Genomic DNA, 15,315 nt, shown 5'->3' with positions numbered 1-15,315 from the left:
CAGGATCTCAGTTCCCCGAGCATGGGTTGAACCCAGGCCATGGCAGCGTGAATTGTACACTTTAAGAGGATAATTTTATGGTACACATGAGTCATATCTTAGCAGAGTTTTTAACGGGGGGAGGGCTATGAGCAGAGCCCCACGTGGACCCAGCATCGTCCTCGTTGCTGCCTGTTTTGCAACAGAGGAAAGTTTGCCCGCTTTGGGCCTCACAGCTGGACAGAGCCACAGCTGCGCCAGAACCCAGGCGCTCTCTGAGCATCTTCTCTGGGGAGCTGGGACTGGGTGTGGTTTTCCCCATCTCCCTTCCTGGCACCTAGCCCACGGCATGGGAAGGCACCCTGGGCGGTGGGAACTGCGAGAATAGACGCCCAGAGGCCGGAAGTGAGGTGAGGTCTTGAGTGGAAGGAGCACCGAACTCATCGAGGCTTGTTAACACAGGCTGGCGTGGTCTCTTGGGTGCAGATCTGGGGAGGTCTGGTGGCCCTGTCCTGGAGACAGGGCCGGCTGCCTGAGTGGCCCACCCGTGCGGTCGCAGAGCCAGCACTCAGAAGAGCCCTGTGGTTGGTGTAATGCCTAGTTGTCACCGTCTTGAAATTCTTAATGATTTTTGAACACGGCTCTGCATTTTTGCTCTGTGCTGTGCTGGGCAAATTATGTAGCTGGGTCTGCCTGAGGTCACAGGATGCATCAAAGGTTTTGAGATGCAGAAGGTGACTTTAGGAGCACCAAGAAGAAGGACAGGCAGGAGTGAAGTTTAGAGGGGTTCCTGCAGGGGACTTTGAGATGGGATGAGGGCCTGGAAAGGAAGGGCCGGATGGGAGGGGCCCCAGGGAGCTAAGCCGGCAGGGCCCTCCACCCATCTGCCCACGCATCCATCCACTCAACCATCAGTTAATCATGCAGCTAACATTTCTGAGACCATATGATGTATCAGGTGCTGGTTACAGCGTCCCCACCCTTTGGAGCGTACGGTCCATTGAATAACAGCTCCCATCCACCGCATCCTAGGCCATGCACACTCTGTCCCACTTTCTGTTTTGTTTTGTTTTCTCATTTTCCCTTTCTTTTCATATGAGAGAGTATTTGTTTCTTGCCTGCCTCTCCCACCAGGATTGTGGACTCCTGAGGGCAGGGCTAGGTCTAAAGGCTCTGTCACTACTGAGTTGCTCAGTACGTATTTGCCAAACGAATGAATGAATGGACAAATGAATGAATATGGGTAAGGCGAGGGCTGGATTCAGATCATTCGAAGGCCCTACTTGCTAGAAGGATTATGGTAACCTCTTCATGTGTAATGTAAAAGATATATACTAAAATAAGTGTAAGAAAATCCATCAAAGTTCTCATTCTTCCCTTGAGGGCTATTTGCTGCTTTCTTTAACATAGAAAATATAACACCCCTCCCCCATTTTTCTTTTCTTTGTGGCCCTGCTTTGCTCGCACCTGAAGCTTGACTTCTCCTCCTGTTGGGTGACAGGCCTAGGAAGCAAATGAGCCAAGTCATTTCTCTTGGAGAGGGTCCTTCTGTTGGGGATTTGGGAGAATCAGAATGGGGGTGCCAATGTGGCAGGGTGGAAGCTCGCAGGAGAGCAAGGCTAGTGGCAGAGTCAGGGCCAAGGCAAGAGGCTGGGAGCCTCACCTAGCCTGGGGTGGGGGCCAGACAGAAGGGAGCCAAGGAAGGCATCTGAGAACAGGTCCCAGGGAAGGGGAGAAGTGGGGCAGGGGTGACTCACGGGTTACAGAAGGAGAGGATTCTGGCGGGGAGAGGGGGGAGATGGGGTAACAGTGCAATGCAGCAGAGGGTCCCAACAGGATGGAACCTGGGGAAGAGGCAGGTGCGGCTGGTCACTGGTGAGCCCTGTGTCGCCCTTCATCTGGCTGTTCATCTGCATCCTTTATCACATCCTTTACTAAGTTGGTAAATGTGTTTTCCTGAGTTCTGTGATCCACTCTAGCAAATCAAGCGAACGCAAGGTGTGGGGGACTCTTTGGAACCTCTGATCTGAAGCAGGGGTCAGAAGCACAGGTGATAACCTGGACTTGCAACTGACATCTGAAGTCGGGGGACAGTCTTGTGGGACTGAACCCTTGACCTGTGAAATCCAATGCTATCAATGGGTAGATAGTGTCAGATTTGAGTTGATTCTTGGATACCCTAGTGATGTTGGAGGACTGCTTGTTGGTGTGGGGAAAATGCCCACACACTGGGTGACCAGAACTGCCAGAAGTGAAGTGTTAGGGACTTCCCTGGCGGTCCAGTGGTTAAGACTCTGCGCTTCCAATGCAGAGGGCGTGGGTTCCATCCCTGGTTGGGAAACTAAGACCCCACATGCCACGCAGCACAGCCAAAACCGTTTTTTTTTTTAATTCTGAAAAAGGAAAATTCTTTCAAAAAAAAAAAAAAAAGGAAGTGAAGTGTTTCCTGTGAGCAGGGAAGAAACACACAGTGGGGAAGAACTGGGGATTTCCTTGCACAGGAAGGGTAGACAAAATCTGGTTTTCTTAAGTAGGTACAAAACTGGTTAATATTCTACACAGCAATAAAACCACAACTTTGGCGAATACTTTTTTTCAACTGAAAGAAATCCTTGCATTGCTTTTTCTTTATTAAAAAAATTTTTATTGGCATATAGCTGATTTACAATGTGTTAGTTTCAGCAACGTGAAACAGTTATACATATATAACATATATCCACTCGTTTTTAGATTCTTTTCCTGTGTAGGCCATTACAGAGTATTGAGTAGAGTTCCCTGTGCTCTACAATAGGTCCTTATTAATTATCTATTTCAATCCTTGCATTTTTGTGGGACAAAAATCTACCAGTTACATGTAACTTCATAAGAGTCTGGGGCTTAGTCAAAACACAATTCCGTAGAGAATGAGTTAATCCTTGGATGGGCGGTTAGACGGTGAGCCAGTGAAAGGACATTCCAGACATCCTTTTGCTTTGTTTCAAAATTTTGGATACATTTTTCTTAATCTATGTGGGTCAGGAGTTGATAAATGGGCTTCGGAAGGTCCAAGACTGAAATTATTTACCACTGTTGACGTTTTTCTGGAGAAAGGGTTTGTAGCTGTCATCAGGTTTCCAAAGGGTCAGTGACTGCCTTCAACTCCCAAGTTTAAAAACTATTGACTCAAGGTATTACCTCCTCATCTCCTTCTGCAAAGGGGAAGAATTAGCATCTTGACACAGAAGTCTTCTGCCGATGCTTATTTGGATATTCAGGCATCTGTTGAAATGTGCTGCAGGATGGTCACCAAGGAGCATCTGCTGAGGTGTCGCCTGCTCTTTGCCCAGCACGCTGCTCTGGTCACACCAAGAAGCTCAGGTCCTGGCCCGAGCTCACATCCTCCAGGTGGGGTGGCTGGTGGGACCCTCAGAGATGACTGGGATCTGAGGAGGTCATAATGCTGACCTCTGAGCTATTTGGACCTTTCCAAAGAGGCTTAGAAAGGTCCCACATTTATCTGAAATGAACCTACATGGATCAAAGTGTGCATGTTGTCTGCCCCTGGCTGGCAGCCAAGCAGGTCTTGGCAATCCCTGTGCTTAGAGGCAAGCATCTCTTGAAGGAATGAATACATCTCACGCGGATTGTAAGATGGCAATTGTGCCCATGTTTCTGATTAATAAATGAGGAAATAAGTTAGTAGATGTGCTGTTTATAGACAAAAGCTTTTGGATTTTTTTTTTTTTTTTTTTTGCGGTACGCGGGCCTCTCACTGCTGTGGCCTCTCCGTTGCAGAGCACAGGCTCCGCGGCCATGGCTCATGGGCCCAGCCGCTCCGCGGCACGTGGGATCTTCCTGGTCCGGGACACGAACCCGTGTCCCCTGCACAGGCAGGTGGACTCTCAACCACTGCGCCACCAGGGAAGCCCTAGACAAAAGCTTTTATTTTTTAAAAATTTATTTAATTTATTTTTTTCTTTTTCTGTGGTACGCGGGCCTCTCACTGCTGTGGCCTCTCCCTTGAGGAGCACAGGCTCCGGACGTGCAGGCTCAGCAGCCATGGCTCACGGGCCCAGCCGCTCCGCAGCATGTGGGATCCTCCCAGACCGGGGCACGAGCCCGCGTCCCCTGAATCGGCAGGCGGACTCTCAACCACTGCGCCACCACGGAAGCCCCGACAAAAGCTTTTAAAACATGCGCTCCATAGAGGGAGAAGGATAATCACAGCCAACATTTATATAGCGCCTACTGTGTACTGAGGAACGTCCTAAGGGCTTCCCATCAACTACTCAGGTAATCTTCGTTAGGATTCTCCAAGGCAGCTTCCATTCCTCTCCCCATTTTCCAGGTGAGGAAACCATAGGACATAGAGGTTAGGATCACTCAGCTGGGAAACAGCAGAGTCAGGGTTTGAAGGCCGTCTAGCTTTGGAGTTCACACCCCTAAGTGACTAGAATTACTGCTTCTTCAAATAAATAATGGTGGTGACAGACTTAGAGAACAGACTTGTGGTTGCCAAGGGGGAGGGGAGAGGGGAGGGATGGATTGGAAGTTTGGGATTCCCAGATGCAAACTATTATATATAGAATGGATAAACAACAAGGTCCTACTGTATAGCACAGGGAACTATATTCAATATCCTGTGATAAACCATAATGGAAAAGACTATGAAAAAGAATGTATATATGTATAAATAAATCACTCTGCTGTACAGCAGTAATTAACATATTATAAATCAACTATACTTCAATTTTTTAAAAAATGGTGGGGCTTCCCTGGTGGCGCAGTGGTTGAGAATCTGCCTGCCAATGCAGGAGACACGGGTTCGTGCCCTGGTCCGGGAAGATCCCACATGCCGCGGAGCAACTAAGCCCGTGAGCCATGGCCGCTGAGCCTGCGCGTCCGGAGCCTGTGCTCCGCAATGGGAGAGGTCACAACAGTGAGAGGCCCGCATACCGCAAAAAAACAAACAAACAAACAAAAAATGGTGGTGAAAAGTTTGCTCATTATTGTCCCAGCCCAACATCCTCCTTTTTTAAAAAATTTAATTAAATTTTTTAAATTTTATTTATTTTTGGCTGCGTTGGGTCTTTGTTGCTGCACACAGGCTTTCTCTAGTGGCGGTGAGAGGGGGCTACTCTTCGTTGCGGTGCGCGGGCTTCTCATTGCAGTGGCTTCTCTTGCTGTGGAGCACGGGCTCTAGAGCGCAGGCTCAGTAGTTGTGGTGCACGGGCTTAGTTGCTCCGCAGCATGTGGGATCTTCCCGGACCAGGGCTCGAACCCGTGTCCCCTGAATTGGCAGGCGGACTCTTAACCACTGCACCACCAGGGAAGTCCCTTTTTTTTTTTAAGTGAAGAAATTGAGGCCCAGATGGGGGAGTGAGGCACCCACAAAACCAGCCAGGAGCAGACCTGGCCCAGGGTCCAGGCGTGTCCACGCCTGGCCACTGTGATGCCTCCCTGGGAAGGCAACCCTCACCTCTGCCCACTTTCCTTGTGCCTAAAAGGGCCCCAGCAGGGCCTTGGATGTTGTGAGGTGCAGAGGAAAGAAAGTGGAGTCCACGCCCTTGAGAGGAGGAGGAGGCAACAGGACAGGGAGGAGGAGAAGAGGAGCTGGGGCACAGGTTTCCTTTGCCACTCCTGCCCACAGCCCTGCCACCTCCTTGGCTGTGAACTCTCTCCCCACTGCTTTCCCTGCCGCTCCCCTGCACCAGCAAGGAGCTGGTAGCTGTCCCTACTCTTTCTCTCCTCCCCAGCTCAGCAGTCTCCCCAGGTGACCCAGTGTCTCAGCTTTATCACCTCTTCATTTCATGAGCACCCAGATGGCCTCACCCCGACCACCAACAGTCAATGCCCTACTCACCTCTAAATCTTTTTTTAAGTTTTGATTATTGAAATTGAGGCCATGGGAATTCGCTGGCGGTCCAGACTTGGCGCTTTCACTGCTGGAGCCCAGGTTCAATCCCTGGCCGGGGAACTAAGGTCCACAAGCAGCGAGACGCGGTCAAAAAATAAATTAAATAAATAAATAAAATACAATTGAGGCCTAACATCAGGGAGAAAACACCATGTGTATAATCTTATGCACATGGAGCAAGGCATTTTCATACACCCCACCTCCCCCCACCATGGGCTCCTTTGTATATTTCTGGGTCAGTAGCCATCACCATGGTTAATATGTCTCACTTGGGACTTCCCTGGTGGCACAGTGGTTAAGAATCTGCCTGCCAATGCAGGGCACATGGGTTCGAGTCCTGGTCTGGGAAGATCCCACATGCTGTGGAGCAACTAAGCCCTTGCGCCACAACTACTGAGCCTGCCCTCTGGAGCCCGTGAGTCACAACTACTGAGCCCACGTGCCAAAACTACTGAAGCCCGCACTCCTAGAGCCCGTGCTCCGCAACAAGAGAAGCCACCGCAATGAGAAGCCCGCGCAATGCAGCAGGGTAGCCCCCATAGCCCCCGCTCTCTGCAACTAGAGAAAGCCCGCGCACCGCAACGAAGACCCAATGCAGCCATAAATAAATAAATAAATAAATAAAAACTATCAGAGAGAACAGAAAGAAAAAAAACTTTAAAAATATATCTCACTTATGCTATTGAAATAATACAGTATATTTATTTGTGCGTGTGTGTTTGGCTTTCATTTGCTTAACGTAAGCTCTGTAAGATTCATCTACATTGTGTGTGTCAGTAGTTTACTCTTTTTTCTGGCTGTGTATTATTACACTGTAGGGAGAAACCACGATTTATTTAACCATTCTACTGCTGATGGGCATCTGGATTGTTTCTGGATTTTTGTCACCTTGAGCAAATCTTCTGTAAACCTTCCTGCCTGAGTCTTTGCGTGGACATGGGTTCTCATTTCTCTTTGGTGCATACCCAGGAGTAGGATTACTGGGTCATAGGCCAAGCCCATTCAATTAAGAATTCATTGTCACTCTGAGGTCCTTTCACTGGCACATGGTCTAGCCGCCTTCGTTCTTTGCTTGCATCTGCATTATCTCATTTTGTCCTCACCAAATCCCTGGGATGTTGGCCAAACATTGTCACCACCCTGATGTGGAACTGTTACTATTTACTCACTGCCTATGGGGCTCAAGGTTCAAGTTCAGAAGTGCAGGACTCTGAGATTATAAAATTGTTTCCTATGGGAAATAGAAACTGAGTTCCAAAAAATCTCACACACTTTTGGACCAGAACCTGCTGGGAGCTGCCAGCAAGAAATGAGGCTGGCAAGAGTTAGCGGGACTCAGCTGTGCTCTTAGCAGGGCCAGAAGGCTTTACAAGTTTTGTATCACAATTGTTTCTCATTTTAGGTTGGACAATGGCATTCCATTCTGTTTTTTTTTTTTTTTTTAAAGAACCTTTATCTTTTTTTAGCGATTCGTACTCGAGAACTTGTGGACAAAACGACAAGATTTCTGGGTTTGCTTTAAAGAAATCAGAAAAAAAGAGGGACAATATCCGAGTAACAATAAAAACATTACACGCATTTTTTTTTTAAAGTGTTCCTTATGGCCACAATAGGCGGCTGCTACAGTGTGTTCCAATCAAGTCCGGGAAGAATTTGAAAAAAACAGAGCTTAAGAAAGATTACTTTCTGAGGCAGACTCTGGGATATTTTGGGCCACGAGGGAACTCAGGATCCAACCAGGCTGGAGCTCCCCAGGGACCTAGTTCCTCAGTTCTGTCTTAATAGCCCCCCGCCCCCACCCCGGGGAGCTGCAGTCCACAGGAACAGAGCTCAAGAAGGGAATGAGGCCTCCACCACTCGGCTGGAGTCGCCAGCAGGCGTGGGCTCATTATCGTCCCCAGAGAGAGTCCAGCCTCTGGAGCATAGGTGAGTGCGGAGGCGACCGCGGTCCCTGCCCCTGCCCCTCTCGGCCCTCAGGTGACACTCAGGCAGCGCGCAGGGAGGGGTGCACCGTCAAGGCTACAGAGCCCTGGGAACAGACGGAGGCTGGGCCAATCCCTGCGGGGCGCACGACGGGGCAAGGAGGGAAGGAGAAAGTGACCTTGGGGCGGGGACCTGCAGACAGCTGGGGTTCCAGGAAGAGGAGGGAAGGGCATCTAGGGTAGAGCGACAGTCCAACTTGGGAGGCACAACCCAGGAAGGCCCACAGGCTGGTGGAGGCGTGCAGGTGATGCTGGAGGAGCCAGGGTAGGTGCGGTGCAGCCGAGCCTCGGGCAAGTGTGCCTTGGCCCAGACCACCTGCCCGCTTGGGCCACGAGATCTTCGGGGTTCGGGGCCTGGGATCGCTCGCGGGCCAGACAGGAGCCAGCAGGGGAACGAAATCTCCAACTTCTAACTTCAAAGAAATGCGAATTAAAGAAAGGACAGATATCCCACCGCTTTAGGATTGACAGCCAGCGGCGGTGATCTCCTGGAGACCAGGCCGCACTCCCACACCCGGGGGCGGGGACGGGGGGGTAGTGGACGCTTTTCCAGAGGGCAGCTCGGCAAGCGGCACCAAAATGTCACCAAGGCGTCTCACGTGCCTTTGACCTGGCTGCTTCACTTCTAGCGATCTACCGAGAGATACAGGCGCTCAAAGACGCACGTTGACGGCCCACACAGCTTCATTTATGCCTGCTGCGGTGAAAAGGGGGGTGCCTAAGTGTCCATGGGGCGCGTTACATACAGTGAAAGCCTCGGTCATCTCTGTGCCTCGACAGGGGATCCCGTCCATGACATAAGCCAAGTGAAATCAAAGGAGTATTACAAACAGCAGTTATCCTATGACTTCATTCAAAACAGCCTGGAGAGTGCGCGCCCACAGTGCACTGTAGTACGGCAGTGGGGCGGGGGGGGGGGCGGCGGAACTATACAGGACTTTCATTTTCTCTTCTAAACCCATCTGGAAAGACAGAGGCCATCAGGGAGTTTTCACCGCCCAGAGGAGCGGCTGACCTTTAGGAAAAGCCCGGTTTTTGTTCATAGAACTGGTTATTTTATGGAGCACCTGCTGTATGCGGGACCACCCGCTGGGGCCTGGGAAGCGTTTTCGGCAGCGATAGGGAAGGCGCTGCTCACGCCGCGGGAAGCGCAGACCCTCACCCCGCGAAGTAGCTGCAGGTGGCAGCTGCCCTCCGCCTGGACCTAGACCCTGAGATCGGCCAGTGCCAGCTCAGTGACCGGTACAAGGCACATCAGTCACTCTGTCCCCACCTCCAGCCATTTCTTTCCTGGCACCTACTATGCTTTAGGCGCCGGAATAGTTTACTAAATCTTACCAAAGCCCAGCAAGCGAGCAATGTTTATCCCAGTTATATGAAGAGGGGGCTCAGAAAGGTCACTGGAATAGGCATTACCGTGTCGGTTTCGTGAGCCACGCTGCCTCAAGATCCTATCAGCTGTCACTCATGGGATAAGGTCCAATTTGGAGTGTGGGCTCTGAAATCAGACCCGGGCCCAATGTCGAATCCATCTTCTTAGTGTGACTGTGGGCAGGTTAGTGATCCCTTCTCTGACCCGGGCTAGCATCAGCTATTTATAGGGGTGCCGTGAGGATTATACGGGGCAATGCATATAAAGGGCGAGCATGAGCTAGGCACTGTGCTAAGCGCTTTTACGGGCATGGCCCTAATGAGTTGGCCCATTTTTCAGATGAGGAAACTGAGGCTCGCAGGGCGAGAAATCTCGTCCTAGGCTTCAAGCTGGCAGAGGCGGAGGCGGCCTGCACCCCTGCGAGCCTCAGTTTCCTCGCCCGACCCGCTCCCCAGGGCGCCCCGCCCCTGCTGATGCCCCGCCCCGTTCGTCCAGGTCCCGCCCTCTGCCCGCCGAGCGCGGGGAGTCGCCACAGAGCCCCGCGCGCCTCAGCCAATCGGCCGCGGGCGGCGTCGGGTGCTTTCAGCCTCTCCCGCTGTCCTCCCGCCCGGCGCTCGCTCGCTGCCTCGCTCACTCAGCTGCCGCTGAGCTGTGGCTGTCGCCGAGCCTCTGTCCGCCGACTCGGTAAGGCCGGGCTGAGACCGCGCGTCGCGGGGCGCTGGCAGGAGCCGGGGGCTGGCTGCGGCGGGGCCCAGGGCCGGGGGCGGACGGGGACTGCAAGGGCCCGGACCGAGGCGGGGGCGGCGGGCCGCCGCCTGTGTCGGGGCGCCGAGGGACAGCGGCTCTTAGAGAGCTCGAAACCGGAGCGGGGCGGGACTCCCCGTACTCCGCAGTGGATTGGGTCTAGGGGGTTCGCGTCAGTGTCGGTCCGCATGCGGGCAGGTCCGGTGTGGCTGCGGGAGGGATGCTCAACCCTTCGGACTTGGCAGGACGCCTCCGGGCTGGGGCCAGTAGGGCCACCGGCTCTCTTTCCCTTCCCATCTCACCGTCACTTCCCAGGAGTGGGTTGATTGGGTCTCGGGGTGTGCCCGAGGATCGGTCGGCCTTGCGAGCAGGTACTGTATGGGAGCTGGAGGGACGCTTGACTCTCCGGACTTGGCAGGATGCCCCCGGCCAGGGGACACCAGGACTGCCGGTTCCCTTTCCCCAGCACCCCACTCCCCTCGCCGAAGTGGACTGGGTCTGGGGATCCGCCGTAGGGCAGTGGAAAGGACGCGACGGCGGGAGAGATGCTCAGCCCTTGGGATATGGCGGGGCGCCGCGGATCCTTCCTCCGTCTGGCCCCATCCCCTCTCCCTCCGAGAGTGGGTTGGGTCTGGGGGGCCGTCCCTGGGTCGCGGGCCGGCCCAAGCGGGAGCCAGAGGGACGCTAGGGACTCAGCAGAGCGCCGCCGACCCCCTCCAGGCTCCCGCCCCCGCCGCGCAGCCGTGGGGACACGCCCTTGGCGCTGGGACTCCAGGCGGGGTCCAAACGCCCTAGGTGGATGCGAATGGAGGCGCCGGGCCTGGGTCCCCTCTTGCGAGCGTCCTCCATCCCCCCATGCGGCGGGCGGTCTAGGGCAGGTGGGTGAGGAGAGCCTGCCCAAGGTCGCGCCGGGCCGGGGAGCTTGCCTTGCAGGGGGTGGGAGGGTGTGGGCGCTTCACGTGACCAGGCCTGGGCGAACTTGGCCTGCGAGCCCGGACGGCACGGTCCGGAAGGTAGAGCAGCCCGGGCTCCGGGGCCCCTATTCCGGCAGCCCCTAACCCCAACTCCCTGGGCGAGCAAACAGTTCCTTTCTGTTTGGAAAGGCTGTGGATCAGTGTCTTTATAGTGTAAATCGGTGGTTGACTCACGTTAAAGCCGAACGGAACAAAGATGATCTTTCTTTTTTAACACCAAGAGTTAAAAATCTCGAGAAATCAGGTTGAATACAGAACAACTTAATATTCCCAACTCGGAACTGCTTTCGGTTTCCTCTGTGCTCCATGTGATTAAAATATTGAAGGGCAGGTTTTAGTAGGAAACTGGTAACTTTGTAACAGTCACCAAATAAAATCAGTTTAACCTTTTAAAAAGTGTATTTTGTTACACCATTTTCTCACAGGCTTCCGGTTTCTGGTCATTCCAGATATTCAAGCATGCTTATTTCTTTCTAGACCACAAACCAAATGAATAAAAAATGGCCGAACACACTGGTCTTTTTATTTATTTTTTTATGCCAGCAAGCATCACCCCCCTTTCCAAATTATTTAAGGTGACTCTTAGTGTGGCATAAATGAGAACATTAATGCTGATGATAATGCTTGTCGTTGAGGCGAGGGAGTGTTTACTTGTAAGTGATAGGAGCTGAATGCAAAATTCTCTGTGGAGTTTGGGGTGGTACTGCCCCTGCGTGCCCGGGGCTGCTTTTCGTATGTAAATGAACGGTTTCCTTCCAAAGATGTGTGGCTTAGACCTGATCTTGCACATTGAACTCCATCTGAACAGCTGTTGGAATCAGAAAAAGAGCCATCTTAAGGAGTGCACATACTTTGTATCAAGAGTCGCAGAAACTGGCCTCGTGCACAGGCCGAAATAACCTTTGAGTTTGTACTGAAAACAAGCGGCCTAATCCAGAGGTGAAGGGAAGAAAGCTGGCGTCGCTGCCGCCCGCCCTTGGCCCCGGCCCCAGCCCCCGTGGTCACCGAGCGGTCAAGCCTGGGTCTCCGGGGAGTCCTGGGGCGAGGGCCCGGGCTTACGCAATCCTGGCCCCGCGTACCCATTCATGGAAGCACAGTTAATTGTTCCTTGGGCTGCGCGGTGAGCCCCTTCCGGAGGCGCCCTGGGCTCGCGGGGCAGCGTTTCTGGTGTGGGTTGTCTTCGGGCACACCAAGCTCTTAACTGTCCCCAAAGTTGACCATGCAGGGCTCGGCCTTCCCACCCAGAGGCAGTGCGTTTCGCCCGCTGCCGCCCGAGTGGAAGCGCCGCCGACGCGCGCCAGCTCGCTCCGGAAGGTGTCTCCAGGCCGGGCCAGTGGAACAGGATCTGAATGCCCGGGGCGCGCCAGGCCGGGGGCGGGGCTCGCGGTAACCTTTCCCCTACTTTTCTCAGCCGTCACGTGACTCCCGGGGGGGGGGGGGTCGCCCCGACCGCAGCTGCTGGCGTTGCCTGTGAGGACGCGTTCCAGGAGAGCAATTAAAGTTGCAGCCTGGAGTCTGAAGGCGGTGGGAAGGTGGGAGGCGGAAACGCTTACCCGCTCCGGCCCAGGGCTGGTTCTGCACTTTGATCGGATGCATTTTTTCCTTTGTTGGAAAAAATGTTTAGTCACTCTGCATGGTTATTATTGGCAGACCTGACAGAGTTCAGTTACCGGTGGAAGCCTGCACTTTGAATTCCGGAAAAATTGCTGCTTTTAAGAATAAAATTGTTCAAGCTGGTGTGTTTCAAGTGTGTTTCGGAGACTCTCCCTCTTACTTTTAACGAGACCTCTACTTTCTTCCAACAGCTTGAGCCCTTCTTGAGCTTTTCCTGCGAGGACTTTTCTGGTTTTAAAAATAAGTACTACAGGCACACGGTGCAAAATGAAGGGGGTGCAGGTGGGAATTCAGCATAAAGGTGGCCTCCTCACCCGCTTCCTCTCCCCAGAAGCTACCACTATTAAGTTTCCTTGACAACTGTAGAAATAGTCTAGGCTGTACAGGGCATTAAAAAAAAAAAATCTGTTACAGACATCTCACAGCTCCATCAACATCAAATCCTACTGCCAAAGAAACCAATGCTTTATAAAATACAGAATTGGGAAGAATTAGGGAAGCAGAGGGCAAACTTTCATGGATATGTAAGTAAAATAGCTATGAAAATAGCCTTTTTGAGGGGGTTTCCTTTGCATTATATTTGTACACAATTATATTTATAATCTATTTAATTATATTTTGAAAGATGTGACATAAAAATAAGCAATATATGAATAATACTACCAACCTTCAGTTCATCCTAATGACATGGTAAAAATATGGATAATATAAAGGAAACTCTTTAAAAAATCTGTTACTTAACACAAGTAAGGAATATTTTCTGCTTGTTGATTTCTGATATTTTGCTGCCTTTTGTAACCTTCACCTTTTACCCCAAGCAAATATTAGGTGACTGAGAGCCTCAGTTCAGTGGAATGTCCTTTAGTTTTTTTGCATGTGAGCTGTTTTTATGTCCAGGAATGTTTAGGGAAGTTAATAATTGAAAGCAATTGTGCTGCCGAATGAGGTGTGCCTCTCCAGGCGTACAGTAGGGTAATGGCCACTATGGAGGGTTGGAAAAATAGGGTAGCTACGCTCAGCTTACTAAGGCTTATCGGCTAATTGTTGGATACCGAGTTCTCTAGGTAAAAAGGCAAGGAATCGTCCATACACTACATGTGGTGGTTCACTCACCCATCCCAGGAACCTGAGGGTCATCCTAGATTCTGCTTCCTAAGTGGCTCTTTTTTATTTTTTTAAAATATTTACTTATTTATTTGGCTGTGCTGGGTCTTAGTTGCGGCATGCGGGATCTAGTTCCCTGACAAGTTTGTATTAAAAGCTAGACTTTGTCACAGAGTGAAGTAAGTCAGAAAGAGAAAAACAAGTACTGAATGCTAACACATATATATGGAATCTAAAAAAAAAAAGAAATGGTTCTGATGAACCTAGGGGCAGGCAGGAATAAAGACGCAGACGTAGAGAATGGACTTGAGGACACGGGGCGGGGGGGGGGGGTGGTAAGCTGGGACGAAGTAAGAGAGTAGCACTGACATATATATACAACCAAATGTAAAATAGACAGCTAGTGGGAAGCAGCCGCAAAGCACAGGGAGATCAGCTCGGTGCTTTGTGACCACCTAGAGGGGTGGGATAGGGAGGGTGGGAGGGAGGGAGACGCAAGAGGGAAGAGAGATGGGGATATATGTATGCATATGGCTGATTCACTTTGTTATACAGCAGAAACTAACATTGTAAAGCAATTATACTCCAATAAAGATGTTAAAAAAAACTAACAAAATAACCTTACCTTTAAGAAGTTGTCATATGCTGTAACTCAGACTTTGCTTTTTATGAAATAATACTTCATTTATAAGATTATACATGTATCACTGATTTTCCCAAGTGTCGGCCTGTCCGTGCCCTTGAAAAGGTTTAATGCACGGAGTTTTGGTCTCTTTCTCCTTCTGCAAGCACACGCTGTTGCTCAGAGTGAAGTACAGTAATGCTGCTGAAAGTTAAATGTCAGAGACGTTGGGCTGGGGTATCAAACGCAGTGGGAAGAGGAAGGATGGAAATCCACATAATTGGAGGACTGCTGCTGGCCTGTGGCTGCAGTTGGGAAGGTACAGAGTATGTTCCTGCATTGGAGCCCTAATGTGAGTTATGGGTAACGTGCATACTTTATTTGACAGGAAACATCTTATGAATGGCGATGACATGTGCTCTAGGCCTTCCCCCCACACTCTCTCTCACGCACACACACACACCCACATAAACACACATCTAAGTGGCCGACCTGGAATTTGAACCCGGATCTGTGTTCTCCAAAACGTGTGCCCCCTCCTGTTGACAGACTGCTTCCCAGACCACTGTGCAGGCAGAGGGCCTGGGTGTTGGCACCTCCCCCAGCCCAGGGCCCACTGGATGTGACATTGAATCAGCTGTGTGTGTTTCTGGGTTTCCACTTCCTCATCTCTAAGGCCACCGTTCCTCTGACACCTGTCATCCTGTCTCACAGGGGTTTTACCAGGATCCAAAAGAGGCCAGATGTGAGAGTAGTTTTGAGGCTGTGAAATGAATACAGCTTCCAGCAAACAATACCATGGCTGCAGGCAGGGTTGTTTGTTAGTTTGTTTGCGGTATGCGGGCCTCTCACTGCTGTGGCCTCTCCCGTTGGCTCCGGATGCGCAGGCTCAGCGGCCATGGCTCACGGGACTAGCCGCTCTGCGGCATGTGGGATCTTCCCGGACCGGGGCACGAACCTGTGTCCCCTGCATTGACAGGCGGACTCTCAACCACTGCGCTACCAGGGAAACCCAGGATTTTTTTTTT

General features: G+C 51.6%; 1 protein-coding gene across 4 annotated transcripts in view; it reads left to right on the top strand.

The window, feature by feature from the left end:
* The first annotated feature begins 9,715 nt into the window (after positions 1-9,715).
* Positions 9,716-15,315, top strand: part of CPT1A (carnitine palmitoyltransferase 1A) — a 63,501-nt gene continuing 57,901 nt past the window's right edge. Inside the window, exon 1 of one of the 4 annotated variants that reach the window (XM_067037786.1) lies at positions 9,716-9,913. The gene's annotated coding sequence lies outside the window, so the exon portion shown is untranslated. Of the gene's footprint in view, positions 9,914-10,159; positions 10,345-15,315 lie in introns of those variants that run through there. The other 3 variants (XM_059069324.2, XM_067037788.1, XM_067037787.1) reach the window with 3 other exon arrangements.

The sequence above is a fragment of the Kogia breviceps genome, chromosome 7 (assembly GCF_026419965.1).
Source record: "Kogia breviceps isolate mKogBre1 chromosome 7, mKogBre1 haplotype 1, whole genome shotgun sequence".
In the NCBI taxonomy this organism is placed as follows: domain Eukaryota; kingdom Metazoa; phylum Chordata; class Mammalia; order Artiodactyla; family Physeteridae; genus Kogia; species Kogia breviceps.
Note: the sequence above shows the minus strand (reverse complement) of the source record. Positions and strands in the feature narration are given on the sequence as shown.